Source organism: Rana temporaria, chromosome 2 (genome assembly GCF_905171775.1).
Source record: "Rana temporaria chromosome 2, aRanTem1.1, whole genome shotgun sequence".
NCBI lineage: Eukaryota > Metazoa > Chordata > Amphibia > Anura > Ranidae > Rana > Rana temporaria.
The window spans coordinates 227,559,623-227,582,789 of NC_053490.1; the positions used below are offsets into that span (position 1 = coordinate 227,559,623).

Sequence of the window (23,167 nt, forward strand, 5' to 3'; positions counted from 1 at the left end):
CAGTGTAATTTATACAGTAATTAGTGCATTTTTATAGCACTGATCGTTGTATAAATGTCCCCAAAAAGTGTCAATCTGTCCGCAGCAATGTCGCAGTCGCTAATCGCTAATCACGTCATTCCTAGTAAAAAAAAATTATAATAAGAATGCCATAAACCTATCCCCTATTTTGTAGACGCTATAACTTTTGCCCAATCATAATGCAATTTTTTTTACCAAAAATATGTAGAAGCATACATATTGGCCAGAACTGATGAAGAAATTTGTTTTTTTGGGGGGGATATTTATTATAACAAAAGGTAAAAAATATATTTTTTTTAATTGCCGATTTATTTTGTTTATAGTGCAAAAAATAAAAACCTTAGAGGTGATCAAATACCACATAAAGAGAGCTCTATTTGTGGGAAAAAAGGACATAAATTTTGTTTGGATACAGCATCGCACAACCACACAATTGTCAGTTAAAGTGATGAAGTGCCGTATCGCAAAAAATGGCCTGGTCATTAAGAGGGAAAATCTTCCGGTCCTTAAGTGGTTAAACATGCACCCCGTAAAAATACCCCATCCAGTCCAGTAATCATTTTCCATTTTAAAGCTGGTAATTTTGAGCCTGGCCATTATGGAAACATTTTTTAAATTCCATATATATATTTAATCGCATACTGCTAAAAACGCATCTCATTCAAAGTCCCAACCCCCCCCCCTTTTTTATAGATTTACAGGGATGGGGGCCTGTGGTAGTTTTTATCATATGCCTCATCTAAAGTCTCAACCCTATCCCCCCTTTTTTCAACACTATCCAGGGATCGAGATGCGTTTCAGGAGTGGAATAGAGTGCCTCCACAGATCTACCACCGACAGTTAATTATGCATTGTCATTTTTTGACTAGCTGACCCAGGTTGATGTGGTCCGCCTTTAGTTTGGTGGTATTTTCGTTTGGTAGGCATGTTTGGTTCCACATTTTTTTTTGTTTTTCCAGTGCTCTTTTTTGCTGGACCAACTATAGGTTATGACCTGCCCCCTATCTATTGATTAGCACACCTGTGTGCCTTTTTAGGAGACTTTAAAATTCATAGTTAGGAACGGCAGTACACGGAGTGCCTTGACGTTGGCCTGCAGCTACACAGGTATTTGCAAATATATATATTTAATCGCATACTGCTAAAAACGCATCTCATTCAAAGTCCCAACCCTTCCCCCCCTTTTTTTAAAGCATACCATGGACAGTCAAAATGTGAAAATCGTTTAGTTTTTTCATGAACTCTTTTAATAAGACACTAAAATTGTGCTCTCACTTATCTCAAAAAATTATGGACTGGCTAGCGAAACTACAGTTCTACTAATTCAACATCGCATGCGTGTTACAAAACAATGAAATGTCTAAAAATTACCCACTAATGAGACAACAGTTAAAAAAAATTATGTTTAAAATTGATATGCTAACATTTCATGTATTTCATTGCATCAGTATTTCACAGTATCGTATCCTTGGGTGTGAGTGATACTGGAACAGTGCACATTTCCCATAATAAAGAAAATAGTTGTGTGTTCTGTATAACGGAACAAAAATCCTTTTGGGAGTTGTGGTGACCATTATACTTTCCAAAGCTTCCAACTGCAGCGTGTTAGGGACACGCTTGTATAAGGTTAAACTATTCATCATTCCCATGACAAAAAAGATTGCCACCAAACCTTGATTTCAAAAGAAAGACTACTGCAACATTTCACAATAAATTTACTAAGAAATACAATTGTATTTGTTGTCATAAACATTTACAGAAACAGTTGCCATGAATTTAGTCCTACATGACCCAAATCAAGACCCCGTGTGATAGAGTTTTAGAGTCCATTGGTCATATGCTTATCATTTTAAATGACTTTCTTGCATGTTTCATCTACATGGTAATGGAATATATTTGGTGGTCTTAAAGAGCGTTTTTTCTTAAAACTGGCCAGCCCGTGTACAATCTATAGACACATGCTAGTGCTGGTTGTTGAGTTATTGGCAGATTTCATGTTGAGTTGACTAATGACAATAACAAACTCGAGCAAGCAGTACCTGGCTGTTCAACAAGGGGAAGAGATCACCAGAGGAACTGATAGGGGGCTGAAATGGTATATGGGTTATCCTCATCAGCCTGTATCTAAGAAAACTGAACAGTTTACACTCAGTGCTGTTTACTATCTTGCAACATCTATGATAATTATAAGGTTATGTGTTACAGATAGCAAAATAAAGACATAGCTCGAAACTTCTAACAATGACATTACTCAAGTTCAATAGAATTGTACAAGAAAAAATTGACATGAACTAACAACATATAAAAATGGAACATACTGTTAAACTGATAGTGTACATGAACAACATAGTCACATGAAATGCTGTTTACCAGGCCACCAGTCTCCTATGCACTTAATTATAATTCTTTGAACACATGCTTAATTATGCTGTGCTGGTTAATTATGCGTTGCTCTTGGATATTTGATTTTTATCTTAGTCACATTGTTACAAAAATAAAAATGTATTTTGCTTATTAGCATACAGGAAAATATATAAATACACAGCTAAAATGGCAAAGTGAAACACATATGGGGGAGGTTTGCTAAAACTGGAGCACTCGGAATTTGGTGCAGCAGTGCATGGTAGCCAATCAGCTTCTTACTTTAGCTAGTTCAATTAAGCTTTGACAATAAAACCTGGAATCCGATTAGTTTCTATGTAGATTACACCAGATTTTGCACACTCCAGTTTTAGTAAATCTTCCTTACTGTCTTTTGTCTGTATGCATCATCCAGTATATATATATATATATATATATATATATATATATATACACACATATAAATGTCATGCAGTAGAGGAGAATGTAAGCCATTGTCAAGACTGCGAAATGAAGTAACTAAGAACTCTCTTCCACAGTTGGTGGTGTCACCTGGGAGTGTCAATAATTTCAAAAAACTTTTAGATGGACATCTTAGAAAATGCAATATACAGGGATATGGGAAATGGTAGTGACATAAACACACACACACACACACGTTGAACGTTATGGACTGGTGTCTTTATTCCACGCTACCATGTAACTATGTGGAAGACAAAGCGGCATCTAATTTATTTATAGAAATGTGGTGTTCTTGAATTGGCTAAAACAAAGTCCTAATTTTGATCAATAACCCTCGTTGGTGACTATTTTCAGAGCAAAGCTCCTTCTTTGTGAATATGATATCACCCATACTTAGATCACCATACAACAGATTCATTATAAAGCAGCACATCAGCTATCATTCAAAGGTAGGGAAATTATTGTTTCTTACCCATCAAGTGCACGTTTGCTTCCTTTCTTTCAAATAGGAACATTAACATAAACCACGAAAATAGACTCAGACAGCAAAGACAGAAAGAAAAATATCTCAGTCCGCTGCGAGGAGGGAAAAAAACATCTGGAGCTGCTGTAAATCCCACGACAGAGTCTTGTTTTTCAGAGAGGCTAGATTCACTAACGGGATGGTTACAGATCTGCAGTTCACTTCCTCCGTTCAGCTCGCCTTCTTATGAGAACCAAGAAATTAAAGTTTCAGTGCTGAGAAAAGTCTACCGCTGCCACTTAACACTGGACTTTTCAAGGCTTAAAAGCTGATTAGAACTAAAAAGTGAAGCAAAAAGGGAGAAAGCCGTACATGGGACTCTGTGCCTCTTAGACAGACTGACACTGTACAAACTTTCCTTATTAGGAATGAACTAAAGAATGTTGGAAGGCTCCAGGATCTTCCCTTTTCGTTTTGTAAAAACAGTAAAGTTTATTTTTCATTTTACTAAATTCATCCAGTTGCAATCACAGGACATCTTACATCCTACTACACATTAAACCTTAAAGACCAACTCCAAGAAGCAAGTAGCATAAGAAAAAGAACTGCTAGTGCAATCCAGGCATTGTTACCATCATGCTAAAGTCAGGTATTTCATCAATATTACCCAACGTTCCATGGCTACAGGCTGCCTGATTGTACAGAGCTATCAAAGCATGTCTAGATGGGACTACAGTCTCTTGCCATTCATTCTATTGTGAAGGCTCTCTGTTGATTTTAAAAAAATAAACTGGGTCCACTAAAGTGTTAGATATTGTAGCGTTCTTCAACTTTTTGGAACAACTCAGGGCTCTAGTCCTGCGGGAACGCGTGGGAACGGAGTTCCTGCACTTTTTTCACAGCAGGAACGCAGTTCCCTTTGCAGGACTAGAGCAGCCGAGAGCAGCCGAGTCGCCCGAGCCAATCCTTCACTAAGCGGCGATGCCCAGCTCGAGTCACTGTCAGGGGCAGGCGAACCTTAGTAATCCTTTGTTACTGGCCGCTTCCTGTATATGGATTCATCAGGTAGTGTGCGGGTATTCCGTCACTTCCTCGATGCCGCAATGTCTCCTGGGAGCTTTTGTCATTGTTCCCAGGAGACATTCCGGAGGTCTGCCGCGAGTTATCACGGGATATAGAAAGAACTTGCTTAAAAAAACATGCGGTTTAGTAATTATGCATACAAGCGTATCATTTTTTTTTTTTTGGTGGGGGAGTGGATCTTGGGTGGGAGTTCCCACACTTTTTTTCCCAGGACTTGGCCCCTGGAACAACTGTATCGCTGCCAGCTGTATGTATGAGTCCAGTGGGGTTGATCATGTACACAGGGCTTAGACTCTAGGAGAGCAGAGACCCTAGGAAATAAAATGGTGGTCGTTGCAACTTTTTATGTCACGTGGTATTTTTGCCGCAGTTTTTAAAAAAAAATTATATAATGTGAAAGATGATGTTAAGCCAAGTAAATGAATACACTACATGTCAGGCTTTAAAATTGCGTGCACTTGTGGAATGGCGAAAAACGTTGGTACTTAAAAATCTCCATGGGCGATGCTTCAAACATTTTTAAAGGTTACCTATTTAGAGTTACAGAAGAGGTCTAGTGCTGGAATTATTGCTCTCACTCTATTGTTTGCAGCAATACTTCTCATGTGTGGTTTGAATGACGTTTACAAATGTCAGCGCAACCTACGTATGCGTTAGCTTCTGTGTGTGAGCCGTTTTACACTTTTTCTTTTTTTTTTACATTTCTTTTTTTATTTTGATACTTTATCTTCATTTTTTTTTTCATTTTTTTTTTACTTTTATTCCTATTACAAGGAATGTAAACATCCCTTGTAATATAAATAAGGCATGGCAGGTTCTCTCTACAGCGACATCTGGGGTCTCCAGATCTCACTTCTAGGCTGGAAAGCTTGAGATAAAAAAAAAAATTATCTCGTCTTCCCGGCAGAGCCTGAGATATATATATATATATATATATATATATATATATATATATATATATATATATATAAAAGATCTTGGCTTCCCAGCCGAAGAAACAGCAGTGTTTACATCTGCCGAGGCTGGACGTGATGTCATAACATCGTGCCCAGCCTCCGAAGATCATAGAGACTGCAAGGAACCATCTAGTATTCTGGTAAATGGCCGCTGCCTGCCAATTCATTCTCTGGCTCGCCGATCACAAAGGCAAGCCGATTGAAGCATCGGAAGAGATTATTTTTACATGACAGGGAATCGCCGTCACAAAAAGAAGATATCTGAATGACGCCTGCAGCTGCATTCATATTTAACTACTTAAACTCCAGGACGTCATATGACATCCACCTAAGGAGAAGTGGTTAAAAAGTAGTAGTTACTGGCAGGAAAAAAATGTTCAGGAGAGGAGCCTTTGAGCAGAAAGAAATGCTCAACACTCCTAAACGCACTTAAACGCTGGATGCGTTTAGCGCTTGAATAAATTAATATTTTGGCCAATGGAATCCATTAGGTCTCAAAAGCATGATGCACCTGAACGGGTCTAAAAGTGTGTGCAATATGCACCTTTAGTAGAGTCCATATAGTAGAGGATGTTGTATTTCCCAAATCAAAGCTCACTGAGCTAAGTGAAAGAGGTGAAGCTCTGTTTTTTTCCCTTGTACATGATTGACTATTCAAATAACCATAGCTTTACTTCATTCACTAACATAAGTGAACATTGATTTATTTTTACTCCTTTAGTAAATCAAGCATCTGATAGTTGCAGGAAGCTATGAAAACACCAAAAAAATGCAGTGATATGTGAAACATACATCACCCTTTACAATTGCTGAAAATTGGGGTATACATGATCATTCCAACTTCAACTTTATAAAAGATACACAGCTCAAAAATTCCTATTCCACTTGAATTGTATGAGGATGATGTCTCAATGGAAATGTATGTACTACATAGCATTTTAGTTTCCAGGATGCTTGGCTATACCTGTTTTATTACATAGGGTTACACCATATAAATTAAACAATCCTGACATCTCTCATTATATTTATGGAAAGTACATTAAAATACTCCTACAGCAGAATGTATAGTATATGCCCAACATATACCGTACATAACTAACAATCAAATACCTCCTACTAATGTCCTGTTTCCTGCTTGTTGACCACAGATTGAAAACACAAAGAAAAGCTAACCGGTTTTATTGCATTTTATGATTAACTTATTTGACATGGCAACCGGATGAGATTCTTTGCTGTAGATGTATGTGTTCTGCACTGTTAGTGTAGCAAAGTACAGTTTGTTAATTATAAAAAGACTTCTTATTTAAATATGGCATTTCACAAGTCTAAACTGAATGTCTGAGTGTTTTATGGCAACCCAAATGTATAAAAGAAAAAAAAAAACACTGCTATCCTGTACTTTTTAATAAGTCCAGCTTTTTCTGACAGCTACATGACCTGAGAAAGGGATGAACCCAATAATTTTGGTATGCTTACTGCCATATTTGCTCAAAGGAGAAGTCCAGCCTGAGCTTTTTAGGCTGGGCTTCTCCTCTGGGTCACAGGAGTGCAATTAGTTTTGCAATCCTGTGACCCATTTTCAGCGGAAAGCGATCTCCGCTGACGTCACTGCCATCAGTCAGGGCAGTGCATCATCACGACTTTCCAAGTATGATTGATGCCAGTCTCAGCGTACCAGCGAGCCGTTGAGACAGCCTCTCCCTGCCCCTCCACGGCTCAGCGCTCCAATGAGCGTGGAGAAGCAGAGAGGAAAGAGACAGTCTCTTTCCTCTAAGGGATCTGTGAAACCTGAGTCATCGGCGATGTTCGGTGGCTCGGTTCCCAGTGCACAGACGGCAGGGGACAGATGGAGCATCGGTCTGATGCTCCATCCACCGAGGTAAGTATAAATATGGGAAAAACTAAATTCCCATACTTCTCCTTTAATAGTATCTTGCCCAATAGTTTCTGCTGCTTGGGAAAATTAAATTAGGGTATATACTGTATATGTGTGTATTTATTTCTTGACATACAGGAACATGGATAGGTCATTTTACTCTGAATGTAAACTACAGATTCCATTTTGGGAAGATAAGAACGCATTAGGGTGCGAGTATTTATGTCTGGCAGATATGATAAATGGCTAGAAAAATTAAGTTAGCTTACACTGGAACTATGTATTAAAAAATGTTGTAGTTCTATATAATTCTGTGTTGGTCTAAAAAGATCTAAACATGGTCAGTATTGTAAAAAAAAAAAAAAGAAAAAAAAAACCTGGATTAAACCAAGTAAGTATACACAAATGTATTGTAGTAACACAGCTGTACCTGCTGCCAGAGTACTCAATGCACAAATACATTCTGACAAGCTCAACAACCACAATAATTGGTTGTCAGTGCCTGACCCACCAGTTTCCTTCCCTACTATTTTGGTGCAGACGATATCACTACTAAAGACTAGTGGTGCAGCTTATATGACTACATACTGCTTACGACTGCTAAATGCACAACACCAGCTAGAGGATGACAAAGAAGAGCACAGCCTGCTTATGTTGGATCAAAGGACTCCAGATTGTTCCAGAAACATGCTTGCAATCCAAAGCACTTTTATATTAAAGTGAATTCCCCCATAATAAATAATGGAAACTCAAATGATTCGTCCCACAACCATTTATTCATAAGTCCTTCAGTTTATAGTACATATAAAAAGATTATACATTTGGTGGTACTGCCCTCTTATACAACTGTTTTGGAAAGAAGTACACAGACTCACAAACCAAATAACCACACTTATTTAACATTGGATACGCCACCTAGGGGGCATGTTTATCTTTACGCGGCGTATCTCTTACGGAAACGGCGTATCTTTACTGCGACGGGCAAGCGTACGTTCGTGAATCGGCGTAACGACTCATTTGCATATACTACGCCGAACTCAATGGAAGCGCCACCTAGCGGCCAGCGTAAATATTGCACCCTAAGATACGACGGCGCAGGCCGTCGTATTTTAGGCATGTTTAAGTGTATCTCAGTTTGAGCATACACTTAAACATACGAAGGGCTTAGATTCAGAGTTACGTCGGCGTATCTACTGATACGCCGGCGTAACTCTTTGTGAATCCGGCCCACTGTCTATACTTTAATTACATCAACATACTGTATATATGTACGTGGGACAAGCTCTCAACCCATTTTATGTTGATCCTTTCCTCTGTTGATAAAGCGGCTGCACCCACAATACTGTGATTTTTCATATGTACCCTTTATAAGGAAATAAATACTTTTGATAAAAAATAAAATTAAAAAAAAGATTATAGCAATGTGATAGGTTGTGTAACCATAAAATGATCATCTTCAAATGGCGGCCTCCACAAAGGGGAATAGAAACAAAATCCAGCAGGAGCTACAGAGTATAAAAGAGAAGAGAGGCACCTCTAAATGTAGAAATATGGTTACATTTAATGAAGATACAACATTTAGAAACTCACATGGTTGCGGAATAAAAGAGGCACATGACACAGGCATCTGGGGTAAAGCTGTCCACATATAGACCATCCTTCTCATCGCCGGCTCTCACCACTGTCAGACCGAGAAGTCTACCCTGCAGTACAGTGATCTGAAAGCGAGACTTAAAGTGCTCATGGAGTGCAGCGTGGAAGGGAAAACGTAGATGGAGGTCAGGAGGACGGTCTATGTGGACAGCTTTTCCCTGGATGCCTGCATACATAGATGTGCCTCTTTTAATCATCGACCATGTGAGTTTCTAAATGTTGTACCTTCATTAAATGTAACCATATTGCTACACATAGAGGTGCCTCTCTTCTCTTTTATACTCGGTTGTGACATGACACTACTTGTATATCAAGACATCGCTTGTATATCAAGTCAAAATTTCTTAAAAAATGTAGCTTGCAAAATGCTTTCAAACCAAGTTACCAAGGTTTTACTGTATATTCATTAACTTTTTTCCTCCACTGGCATTTTGACATAGAAGGGATGCCATGAGTAGTAGACTCCTGGCCACTGCTTTTCCAGCTAAATGGGCAACAAAGTGGTTAGTGGTTACCACTTTAACCTAGCAGCATTAAGGTCACTGGTTTGAAGCCCAACCATGACACTACCTGCCTGGAGTTTTCATGTTGTCCCTGTACCTAAGTTGGTCAGAAATTGAGGAGCTCCCCAGGAGGTCCTGTACTAACAATGTAATTTTAGTACATCAATCTCCCCTTTGAGCTACACTATATTGTCAAACGTATTGGGATGCCTGACTTCACACACACATGAACTTTAATGGCATCCCAGTCTTAGTCCGTAGGGTTCAATATTCAGTTGGCCCAGCCTTTGCAGCTATAACAGCTTAAACTCTTCTGAGAAGGCTGTCCACAAGGTCTAGGAGTGTGTCTATGGGAATGTTTGACCATTATTCCAGAAGCCCATTTGTGAAGTCAGGCAGCAATGTTGGGGGAGAAGGCCTGGATTTGCAGTTTCCACTCTAATTCATCCCAAAGGTGTCCTGTACCATCTGATTTTGGCAAATATTTGGCCCCTGTGTACAGGACTTTAGTGAGGGTGAAAGGGGGACAGGCAGCAGAAGTTTTTTTTTTTTTACCTTAATTCAGATAAACAACCTTTAGCATTTAGAGCCACTTTAAGTTGTGGCTCTTTAGAAACTTGCTCTTATTCTGCTGAGTGCTCTATACAAAGTGCTAGGTGAATAAATAATCCATATGTGTGTTGGGTGACATACTAGTCTAAAAAAAAGTGAAAAAACTGAGAAAAATTACAAATTGGTTGTGATAATAAAAAAAGTCAATGGTTAAAAAAGTAGTTGGACATGTGAGACAATGATCTATGTGTATACTGTCTGTGAAAGAAAGCCTCTGTCATATCTCTGCCTTAATAACAAGGGTACAAGTCAGCTGCCAAAATAATAATATAGTGCTCATATCTGTTCCTGTGGAGCTTCCCGTCTGCTTCCTTTAAATGTGGTTCCTAATAAATGGACAGTGAATAAAAGCAATGGCTGTTTTCGTTTCAAAGTTTCATTCTTTAGTCGGTATAATCCATACTATATCTGAACCTAAAAATGAACAGTTTCAACATTAAAAACACCCAAAAATGACTTCAAAACTATAATGCTACACACATACCTGTGGTGTTCATACCTCTGACCTGTAGATGTCATATTTACAGTTGTTACATGTATAGTACTTTCTATAATCTGTACAATTAAGTTCCAGTTCCTGTTCCTGGATATTGATGCCAAAATGTGTTAACCACTAGAGTCATCAGGCCTTTGTTCTCCCTATATCGCTTTGTGTTCCAGAGTTCTTTTTTTTCCCAGCAATATCTGGGTTCCGCACATTATATGTTTTAGGTTTTGCAGTCTACCTTTTCTGGACACCTAGGGATTTTGTTTGGAAGCAAATTTGGACACATATATATATATATTACACCCTTATATATTTACTCCAAAATATAAGCAACAAATACAGCTAATTAAAATGATGTCATATTAGTGTGACTTTTATATAACAAAGCAAACAAATCTTTTTTTTTTTTTTTTTTTTTTTGAGATTTGTAAAAATAAATGAAGATATGTATTTATACTTATTTTTACAAACGGTTTTACTTTTTTTCTTCTTGGGGGGGGGGGGGGGGTCTTGATCTGTTGAGAGGAAAGGTCTGTGCGGCTGCCATCAAGATTCTGGGAATTGTAGTCTATTATGGCGTTTTTTTTCTCCTGGAAGTTTGTTAGCCCACACACGATAATTTTTTACAACCCGAAAAACGTCATTTTTTAAAACGACATTAAAAAATGCAGCATGTTCAAGTTTTTTTTTTGTCGTTTTTTAGAAGCCGAAAAACGATGTGAAGCCCACACACGATCATTTTAAATGACGTTTTTAAAAATGTCGTTTTTTTTTCATGCCGAAAAATGATCGTGTGCACGCGGCATTAGACATTTATGTTAATTCTTAATAAAGCTAAAATGCAAAACAACTTTATTTATGGCAGTGTATACATAGAAGGCTTTATCTGAATTGCTAATTTGAGTGCCTCTCTGTACTAAGGCAGCTATTTTGAGAGGTAGATGTTTAATTCTTGCTCCCTTAAGTGTATCATCTTTGTTTTCTCCTAGCATTAATTATCTAACTATAAGTGAGCTGTATAATGAATTAGACTAAAGCTTTGGATTCGCAGTACAATATATGGAAGCACAATGGGTAATAAAATCAGTACATAAATAATACCCTATAATGTGTTAGTTTATTACTAATGTTTTCTAGAGGTCTGAAGAGCTTTTCACCTATTCAAGTACTTGTTCGTATGGCTAAATCGGAGTAGATTTAAATTAAAGTCAGCAGCACTGGGTAAGGCATTTCAATTTATAAAAGCATGTAAATTATAGCTTTCCTGTTCCAATATACAGTACAATACTTCCACTTGTATAGAATATATCAGACCAACATTTAACCTCCAGTTTGTCCTCCCACTGCTGGGTTTGCTAGCTAAAAACTGAGAAAGTAGTGTACCTACACAGTTCAGCTGAATAGTTTTATTTTGTCCAGTAATTTCGAAACATTCTTGGTGTTAGTAGGGCACACACTCTAATGTTATAGCAGATAAGTGTCAGAAGATGAAAGGCTATAGTTTGAATCTCGGCCAGTTCCTGCTGAACCTTGATTCGAACCATGTATGGGTAGGCTGAATGTACCAAGCTGATCGATCAACCCCCGGTACATCCAGTATGCCAGATTTTACTTTTGATTATCGCTAGTGGCTGGCATAGAGTATAGAAAATCACACTCTCTTCGCTCATAATGCCCTGTATGTATTTTCAATTTTACATAGTCAAAAATCCTGTCCCAACACCAGATAGTCACAAAATTATCCACAGGTGCACAGCAAAATGAGTCACAAAAACACACCCTTCCCTCTCCGAAATCATAGGTCCCTCCATTGATTTTAATTTGGACAGAGGTCATCAAAAAAGTAAGCAAGCATTTCACAAGCAATGAGCACAAGCTCATTCATTGTCAGTAACTTACCAGGTATTAAAGCGGTCCTAAAGTGCTAAGGTTTCTTACCTTAATGCATTCTGTGCATTAAGGTAAAAAACCTTTTGGTGCCCCTACCCACCCCCCAAATACTTAAATCCTGTATCAATACAGCAATGTGCTCATCTGCAGGTCTTTTCTCCTCTCTCCACTCTCTCATAGGCTTGGCTCCTTCTGCTATCTAAGGTGGGGTGGGCATATAGCATAATGTTTTATCACACTTATTAAACTAGAGCTGAACATTAACTGGATAGGAATCAATTATTTTTTCCCAAAAAATGATGGCTTTACCTTTTTCTATCTTAGTGCTGCTTTAGTCTCTTTCAGCAACCTCTTGTCAACATACACTAGCTCCAGAGTTCCCCAACTATCATTGCTCTGAAGAAGCTTCCCAATAGTGTCAACATTGGACCATACCTATATAATGGGTATCTGCAAGGCCACTTGTTGTCTCCAACTGAGGTTCATGTGACAGGGTAACAATGCAGAACCACCGTTGTCACCCTATACCAGGAAGTGGCCAGGCAAGGACTTACAGGGGCAAGATCACAAGGTATTATTTAAAGAAAAAAGTGCATAAAAAATAACTTTAAAAATAACATTAGCATGTTAAAGCTTATGTCAGGATTCAGTAAGATATATTTTTATAATGCATTGTTAAACAAGCCAGTAAAATGTTATTGTTTTTTTAACAACTCAATATGCAGTCAATACGATTTCACAGGTCTGACCTAGAGTAATGTGATTACTACACTGCTTATAGAATAATGTGACAAGGGGATTGATTTACTAAAGAAGAAGAGAATGTGCACTGAGCTTAATAATGTGGGGATTCATTTTGAATACCAAATAATGTGCAAAGAATATAACAGAATCTAGCGTTTCTGCCTGCACATGATTGGATGACCAAAGTGAACAGCATCACATGATTTACCAAGCTCAGGGACTATTCACTTTGCTAAGTGAATAGCTTACAATACTCTAAAAAATGAACATTATTCAAGCTAAGATTGTTTACGCAATGAACACAGCCCTAAAACTATTATTTTTTTGTGGTTTTAGGTGAGTAGACCAAGCATCACCTCGTGTTGTAACATGAATACTACGATTGACAATTTTTGCAGGTGCAGCCTTCTCATGTAGCAATTAATCAGCACTTGTAATGCCGTGTGTTGACCACAATACATGATTGATTGCACTGTCAATTCCCAATGGGCATATAGCAAAAATGTAACAACACCTCAATCCATTGTTTCTTCTAAATTTTTAACAAGTTACATTTCATCAATACCCCAAAAATTATCATAAGCAACAAATACTTAAAGCAAAACCTGTCAAGTTAAACACATGTTATATGTTGTATAAATAAAACGCAGGCTCCTACCTATGTCTTAACTTAAGTCCCCCCCACATCCATCAATACATTGCACATTGTCACTCTTATTTAAAAAGCATGCATGGCCAAGGATGGGGCAGAGCTCCAAACATCTTTACCGGAAGTCAAGATGTGCATATGGCACACTCCCTGTCCATGGGTTTCCAATTGGAAAATGTCCCACCCCAAATGCCTAAGTGGGCCTATTTGAGGAACGTCTTTTGTGCCCCACCCCCATATTTCCAGTCCTTACATCTCTTGATGCAGATATTCTCCCAATATCAAAAAGGTCTGTATCTTGGTTAATGACTCAGGACTGTGACATGAGGACAGGGGCATAAGCTCCATATACAGCTCACAAAAAGAAGTGTATTTTCAGTCCCAATTGCTGAACAAAGTATAAGGATAATATATGCAGCTGGGGAGGTGGCATTAAAATTAACATGTTAGTTTGCCCTGCATGACCAACGCAGAGGTTTGCTTTAATGATGTATTTAGCAGTATTAATGCAAAACAAAAGAAAATTCCCAGCTCAACTCTCCAGCCAGTCTGCAACCAACCAAATTATCCTGTCTAACAGTTTTGCATTAAAAACAGAGGTTTAGTTAGCACACATTTGCAAACACATGCGTAAGCTGCAGAGCAGGTCCTAGGCACCCCAGTATTATCTGCAGTCCTAACTCTTGTAAATTTATGAGAGCCTACACATTTGGCACCTTTCAGGGGGGAGGGAGATGCAGGTACCTGACAGGAATGCAAAACTTTTATCGCAAAAGGAAAAACACTATTTACTGTAACTTATTATATAGTATCAGGTAGAGCTTGGCTTAAATTTTGTGTATCTAAAGTTGCTAATACATTTAACACTACCATCCTCTCAGACTGACAATACTGCTGTGCCTTCTCTGCTCATTCATCGTTCTCTGCATACACAAGATATTACAATACCACCAACAATGCGATGATCATGGTGATCTATTTCTGGCAGCTAGACGGTGTTCAGCTGCTTTAAGCTGATCTTCAGACAAGCAGATAAATGAGCACTTGAATTACATATGCAAGAACTGTTTCACCCTACAAAAAATCTGTAATTGCATTCAATCACCCTCATGATGCAGGCCAGACAGCATAGCTAGGTCAGTGGCCTACATTTTCTCTATTGCCATTAAAGTGTTACTAAACCTAGGACCCTGCATTCACTATATCTGCTCTCCCACAGAACATGGAAATGCAATTATTTTAGTAAATATAAACTAATAAATACCTTTTCTCATCAGCAGTATATAGAAGTCTCGTGACTTCTATCAGTGTCTGGTTAAAGCTTGTAGGTGGAGTTTACATTCTCCTCTGATTGTCCTATGAGACTGCAGGACCCCTGCCCCTCTGTTGGACTGTGCTCATTGGCCCTGTGCTGCTCACATACAGTCTCCCAAGAAAAAAAAAACTCTAGATCAATACACACCAAATTGAATGTGTGCAGAGTGACTCAAACTGAGCATGCCCAGAGTCACCCCAATGCTCTATACTATCAGGAGATGGGTTGGGGACTGTGGAAGAAGGGGAGGATCAGAGAAGACAGGATCAAACAGCCTTTTTACACAATGCACAGGATTAACCCCTTAGGTTCCACCGTGAGAATAACAAGCATGCTTTACTGTATATACAGACTGATTTTACTTCTGTGGGTTAAGTAACACTTTAAGCAGTACAGATTGGTCACCAACCTGCTTTTACCTCTCAGCTGTCCCTCAATTGGTGGGGCTGTTTCTCTTTAGGAACCAAATCCCTCTGCCAATATTTCCAGATTTCCATCTTTAGTCTGATGTATAGAACTCTATTTAAACATTTTTCTATTTAACTACCACTACCACTAAATCTTTCATCCTTTGTCCTGTCACAAAATGTTTCTATTTTGACAGTTTGATTATTTTGAAGTCATTTATTTTTTATTAATTTTCCATGGTCTGCATAACTGTGGGTGTGGCAGGAATGTGTCGCTTGGCTACAAACATTGCCCTCCTTTCTCATTTATAAGGTTACAGGAATGGAAACTGGAAGTGGTGCCCATAGCCACAACTCCAATGCATGTGTGGTATGGCTCTTTTGGCATTATATAAAAATAACTGCATATAATGATTACCAATCAGTTCCTCCAGAATTTATACATCCACTTTAAAGAAAAGCTCATGGAGCATATAAATGCATTCTATTTGGGAAAATAATTAATGGAAAAAGCTGTAAGTGAATGTGACAAAACATTCACACAAATCTCGATAAATTAAGCTTTTGGCTCGCAACATCATCAACTGTTTACTGTATGCGTTTTTATGTGTCTGATTTTGGTTTCTTGTAATAGTTTAATGACTGTGAAACTGTGGAAAATATTTAAAATCTATTTACAAACACTTGGGACATTCTTTCCAATCACATTATTATCACATGGACCGCAAAAATAATTTAAGGAATTTACTCTCTGAAGTATAACTTCAATTATAAGTGAACTTGATAATATAAGGCAATCTGGCTATGTGCAATTTAAAGATGTTTAAATTTCTCTAAAACAGCACACTTCAAATATATAAAGCTTAGATTGGTACTGCCATCTCTGCCATATATGCTTGCCGGTTTGGTGATGAATACAGTATATGGGACATTGTTTTATCTATTTCTCCTGGTCATAATCGCACGGATCATATTCTGACACTTGTCATTTTGTTCCTGTTCAAGCTCCTGTATCCCTTTTATCTTTTGTACCAATCCTACTGGCCCCTTGTTTTGGAATAATGCTTTATTTCTCTTATTATTGTTTGTTTTTTGCACTTAATTATTTTTTCTGTTTTCCGTGCTATTGCTTTTTTTTATTTTGTACTTGACCCAGATTTTCGGGGCATATGTCTGATGTTTTGATATTTTTTTATGTTAAAATTTCTAATAACAATTTTTCAATAAATTTAGATTGAACATAATATATAAAGCACACTTCTTTAGAGATGCCACACTACTATTTTGGACCACCCCATCTACTTTACGTGGACGTAAAGATTATTTGTCTTGAATAAGTTCATTGTGGCTAGGCATTTCCATGAAAAATTCACTTTTTGTCATGAATTCCTTTTGAAAAATAGCATTTCCTGGTACATGCCTAAAGCCTCGTACACACGAGAATCTCGTTGTAAAATAAACTTTTTTTCTCTACGAGGTTCTTGTCAAGGTTCTTGTCAAGGTTCTTGTCAAGCTTGACCAGATTCTTGTCAAGCTTTCCTTGCATACACACTGTCGAGACAAAATCTCGTCGTTCTCAAACGCAGTGACGTACAACACGTACGATGGCACTAAAAAGGGGAAGTTCAATTCCACTGGCGCCACCCTTCGGACTGCTTTTGCTAATCTACACCGCGTGTTGAGTAAAAGTTTGGTGAGAGACGATTCGTGCTTTTCAGTCTGTTACAGCATGATGAATGTGCTATCTCCATTACGAACGCTACTTTTACCGAAAGTGCGCTCCCGTCTCATACTTTATTCTGAGCATGCGCGAGTTTTTAAGCACACACACAAACGTGTTTTTCGTCGTAAACCAGCCCGACGAGAACCACAACGAGAAAATTGAGACTCCTGGCGAAAAAAAAGAGAGCATGTTCTCGAAAAACATACTCATGACCGTTTTTCTAGTCAAAAAAAGCTCTGCCAGCAGTTTCCTAGATGATTTTTGCAGAGGAAAACGGTTGTGTGTACGAGGCATGAGCCTAATCACTGCTGTTCCTGTAATTTTTTAGCTACAAGTGTTAAGTGAGGGATCATTTAAAGCAGTGGTTCTTAACCTCAGTCCTCAAGTACCCCCAACAGGCCATGTTTTGGGAATTTCTCTTAGATAAAATAGCTGTCCAAAATACCAAGCCACTGACTCTGATTTAAAGCACCTGTGCAACAGCACCCATAGGGGTGTCCGTAAGGGTAGGCAACTCCTACACCTCCGCCATACCCAGAAGAACTAGATGAATGGCAGGACTACCATACCTCCCACAATGCACATTTTCACAGTATCCCAGCACCGCCAACTTCTCAGGTTGCCATCACAACGGGGACGGCGGCGTTGGAAGTGCCCGCCCCATTGTGATGGCAACAAAGCCATGGGAAGTGACATAAGGAGCCATGGTGAGGAAGGGGAAGATTTGAAAGGACCACATAGCAACAGGCATGAAAAGGTAAGTTATAAAAAAATTCTCCAAATGTCATTTATTATATTATTTGCTGCACAGTAATGACATTTATTTTTTTAATGGGTGGAACTCCACTTTAAACTGGAACTCACTTTTTAACAAATGACAAGACTGCATCCAAAACTGACAAAGAATACTGCATTTACTAAAAATTGCTGCAGCATAGACTAAAGTTGATAGTGGCCAGAATCATATGTAGTTTTCTGGCAGGCTACAGTGTTACAATCTGGCAAATATTATACTTTTTTGTAGTTTGAGGTATGTGGTTAGGAGGTAGTAGCACGTGTAGGATGGTGACTAATTCATATGCCTTGCGTTGCCAATTCTGCATAATGCAGGGGGGATGCATTTCGGAATGTCCAATCTCCTCTTAACACGGTGTAGCTAGCTTGATATATATATATATATATATAGATATATCTATAGATAGATAGATAGATAGATAGATAGATAGATAGATAGATAGATAGATAGATAGAGATATATCTCTATCTATCTATAGATATAGATATATATATATAGATATGTCTATATATCTATCTATAATTTTAATACATCATTAAATTGCAATGTTCTTTCAATGTGTTATACTGGATATGATTGTTGAGGTATTCAATGTCAGTACTATTTTAACAGATTGGATAGACTTTAAACATTTTATCTTTTCATGGTTTTTAGACAACTGTTTTATGTATCATTAATGTTTTTTTATGTCAATGCAGTACAGTAAATCTTTTCTTCATGCTCACATACTTGGTACCTCCCTTTCTGGATACCTGCAACATTACACATATTGCATAAGCATAGAACCAGTCAGAAAATGTTTACATAAAATGTCATGAAAAAGTGTTTGCAATTATCAGCAAAGGAGGTTGAGAACTGCCGAGCCATAATCCTTGTGGCTCTTGAAAGCGGTTTACTACGGAATGTGGCTTGAGGCTAGCGAAGGTCAGAGAAACTTTGGTGTGGTACCATTCCCAGATAAACGCTAAAGAAGTCCAAATACAAAACGACTGCACGTTCAATTAAGATGCAAATTAATTTTGTAGACTGTGCAATAGAAATAGTCATGCATCATGATGCAGTTATCAAATTCTCCGTATAAAATTTTTGTTCTTGGGTTCAGATATACTATAGATACATAAAAAAAAACTCATAACACTGCTTAAAAAGTCAATTTAATTACAAAGTAAAAGTTAATACTGGTAAAATCTACTCGTAAATAGCCCAGAAAAATTGCTTTGCTTAAACTAGACCTCAGCACCTAATCTTGAACAATAAAAGTAAAAGATAATTAGTTTTATTGAAGACAGCAGATGGTTAATAAGACAAGCTAATATATACTTTGTGTGCTTATGGTGAGGACATAGCCCCAAGTGATATTACACTTATTCTTTGACCTAATTCTTTGGCAAAAACAGTGGGTTACAGCGATGCTGATTTAAGCCAGTTCTCTGTGCAAGCCAGCATACTGCACACAGAACCAATGACAGAAAGTAATTGCCTACCGCGGCCAATGTGCGAAATGTAGCACTTCAAGCTGTTGTAGATTCCAGGCCAAGGAACAAGCTATTGCCCAAAAACATTTTTTCTCACCTAAAGCTGGAATGCAGGATACATAAATTTTATAAGTCACAAATTAACACTATGGGGGTTATTTGCTAAAGGCAAATCCACTTTGCACTACAAGTGCAAACTACAAGTGTAAATTGTACTTGAAATTGCACTGAAAATGCACTTGGAAGTGCAGTCGTTGTAGATCTGAGGGGCACATGCAAGGAAAAAAAAGTGCATTTTAGCTTACACATGATTGGATGATAAAATCAGCAGAGCTTCCCCTCATTTCAGATCTTCCCCTCAGATTTACAGCGACTGCACTTCCAAGTGCACTTTCAGTGCAATTTCAAGTGCACTTTGCACTTGTAGTTTGCACTTGTAGTGCAAAGTGGTTTTGCCTTTCGTAAATAATCCCCCATGATACAAAACACATACCTGTTAAGTGCATGAAAAAGAGACATTATGTGAGAGTACAGTGGACATGAAAATTGATCTGGTTTGCTCACAAACTATAAGACTTGTCTAATGCATTTTGAAGACCAGGGATTCTCAGAGCAATCTATGTCTCATAGATCCCTTTGATGTTGCCTGTGATATCCTCTCAGCAGGACATTGACTTTATAGTGTCTGTCCCGTGTACATCATGTGCTACCATGTCTCTCTCACATAACTATAAGATGCTATGCTGCTAATGATAGTCCTGACTGCCACTGTCATTTTACAGTCAGTCTTACTGACCATCTAACAACATTTTCTGATATATATATATATATATATATATATATATTGAGCAGGTGCCTGCTGCTCATACATACCAGCAGCTCAATATGTCTACTGTAAAGATTAGCTGTGAGGCTACATACTGTATACTGGGGCTGCCATTGTTTACAGTGGCTAGTTTTCAAAAGGATAGGCTCAAAAGTTGCCATCCTGATTTTACTACCTTATAAGTTTAAGACCTGGAACAAGCATGCAGTTAAAGCTGAAGAAAAAAAAATCTACATTTTTAGTCACATTACTTACCTGTAATAAAGTCCCACTTTGTGCTGGCAGATAAACTCTGGACAAATCTTCACTGCAGGGATGCCTGTCCTCTTCCTGTCTCTAAATACCTGGCACTGCAGTGGTTAACAGCTTTGGGTGTTCAGACAAAACAGCAGTATGGATGGTCCGATGGGAAACATCTCCTCCTGCCCACAGGGGAGTGACTGACCATTCAAAAATTGTATCACAAGCAGAGAAATCAATAAAACACCTTTTCTAAATGGAGGAGTAGGAATGAGGGGATGGGTCCCTGTTGGACCATCCATACTCACCCCCTTATCCTACTCATCCATTTAGAAAAGTTATTTTATTAATTTCCTTGCTTGTAACTACTTGTAACAATTTTTGAATGGGGGAGTCTAATCAGTCACAGGATTTTCTCCTGATTACTCTGCTTGTAACACAATTTGTAAAAAGGGGATTTTCTCCTGTGGGCAGGAGGGCACGTGTCCGGTTTGAAGACTCAAAGCTGTTAACCAATGCAGTGCCAGAAGTTCAGACACAAGAAGAGGATGGGAAGATTTCTCCAGGATCCAGCTGCCTGCACAACATGGGACATACTTCATTATAGGTAAGTGATGTAAAGCTGTAGGGATTTCTTTTTAGAAAAACTTCTGCTTTAAGTATGAGAAATCTGAAAATCTGCACGCTTACTTGTTTGCGGTCAGTAGCAGGTCCTTGAGGTTGATTCACTAAAGAATTATTGAAAGCTCAGTTTGCGAATGAGGTAAAGCTGTGCTGAGCTGACTTCAATCACCTATTATTGTGCACAAATCCATATTTTTTATGTATTTGCGGATGATTGGGTATACTTTTCAAAGTACATTTCTTACATTTAGTGAACATTTACTAACATGTTCTACTCCTTTAGTAAATGAAACCTACTAGGTAGTGAAGATAGGAGTGGGATAAAGCCAGGAGCAGGATGACTTGGCCGCCATCCTGATCTTGAAGCCAACACTATTTAGGCAAGTTTCACATTAGCGTGATATGACTTTGATCTGACTTTTAATGTGATTATGTAGTGCAACTTGGTTTCTACTTGGTTGCATTTCGGATGTGGTTTGCATAGTCTATGGGGCCAAATCGTGCTGGAATCGCACCAAAGTAGTACAGGAACCTTTTTCCAAAATAGAACTTGTTGTACTGATGTGAACAGGCACCACTGAGAATAATATGAATTCCACTGTCATGCGATTCTGTCAGACTTAAATCACATCTCAAATCACACTAGTGTGAACCAGGCCATACCTTCACAAATTTACTTTACCAAGGTAGTGGCATGTTAATTTATAATTTGTGCGAAAAAGTAATTGCCCCCTCCCCTGCGGAATCTTGAATGAACTCTGATTAACCACAATATTTTGGAAAGCTGAGATATATTTCACTTGCCACATCTAGGCCTAATTACTGCCAGACCCGTTGAATCAAGAAATCACATAAATAGAGGCTGTCTGACAAAGTGAAGCACACAAAAAGCCACACATCATGCCACAATCTAAAAAAATTCAAGAGCAGATTAGAAACAAAGTAATATACATTAATCGGTCTAGGAAGGGTTTCAAAGCCATTTCTAAGGCTTTGGAACTCCAGTGAACCACGGAAAGAGCCATTATCCACAAATGGAGATAACTTGGAACAGTGGTGGACCTTCCCAGGAGTGGTGGGCCTACAAAAATTCGAGAAAAAGAAGAGGCAAATGGCAAATCTATGTTAGTGTTGTGCCACATCCAGTAGTCAAGAACAAGAGAAAGGTTTCCCCATAGCGGACTTTTAAGGCACTATTGGTGTTGATGTACGAGTATACAAAATATTAAAGTAGAAAAAGATTTTATTAATAATTAAACATCATTAAAAACATATATATATATATATATATATATATATATATATATATATATATATATATATATATATATATATATATGAAATATTGATTTGTCTGAACAAAGCCAGCAAATATCACCATCCTTTAGGGTATATGAAAGGACCTCCTTACACCCAACACTTTTCGGGGTACATTTTACTCCTTCTTCAGGGATGCATAGAAAGGAGGGATTCCTCTATAGCATAATTAAAAATATATAGCATCAGTTACGCAAGTAGAAAGTTGCAATCATGGTACATGTCATATCAAACATTTCAATAATCTACTTACATAATGTTGGATGGCAAGGTAGTTGTCAATATTTCATTGTATAGCATTAAAAGATGTAGGCAGATAATACGGAAAGCTGTGCCAATGGGGTTGCCATTTCAAGGCCAATGGACATCAAACAAAGCAAGTAGAGAGTATACAGAGGAGCCTTAGTAAAAATAGCTGTCATCCCTGAGGAGAATTGTCTCCTTACATTCCAAAGCAGCAAGAAGACCAGTGGAATATACTGGGGCCCAAGATAAGGAAATCCCTAAAAGTAAAAACATTATACTAAGTTATAGCTCCAAAGTAGGAGCAGATAAAAAAAATGCTAATTATTTAGCTGCACAGAAGGGCCTTAAAAGTCTGCTTATGGGAAACCTTTCTCTTGGCCTACAAAAATTACTTTCAAGAGCATGACGACGACCCCAGTAGGTCATAAAAGAACCCAG

General features: G+C 38.1%; 1 protein-coding gene across 3 annotated transcripts in view; it reads right to left on the bottom strand.

Annotated features, from left to right (window-relative positions):
- Nucleotides 1-23,167, bottom strand: part of ARHGAP6 (Rho GTPase activating protein 6) — a 347,962-nt gene that overhangs the window by 162,093 nt on the left and 162,702 nt on the right. Inside the window, exon 1 of one of the 3 annotated variants that reach the window (XM_040336506.1) lies at nucleotides 3,317-4,120. The exons of the other annotated variants lie outside the window; for them this stretch is intronic. The gene's annotated coding sequence lies outside the window, so the exon portion shown is untranslated. Of the gene's footprint in view, nucleotides 1-3,316; nucleotides 4,121-23,167 lie in introns of those variants that run through there. 3 annotated transcript variants of the gene reach the window in all.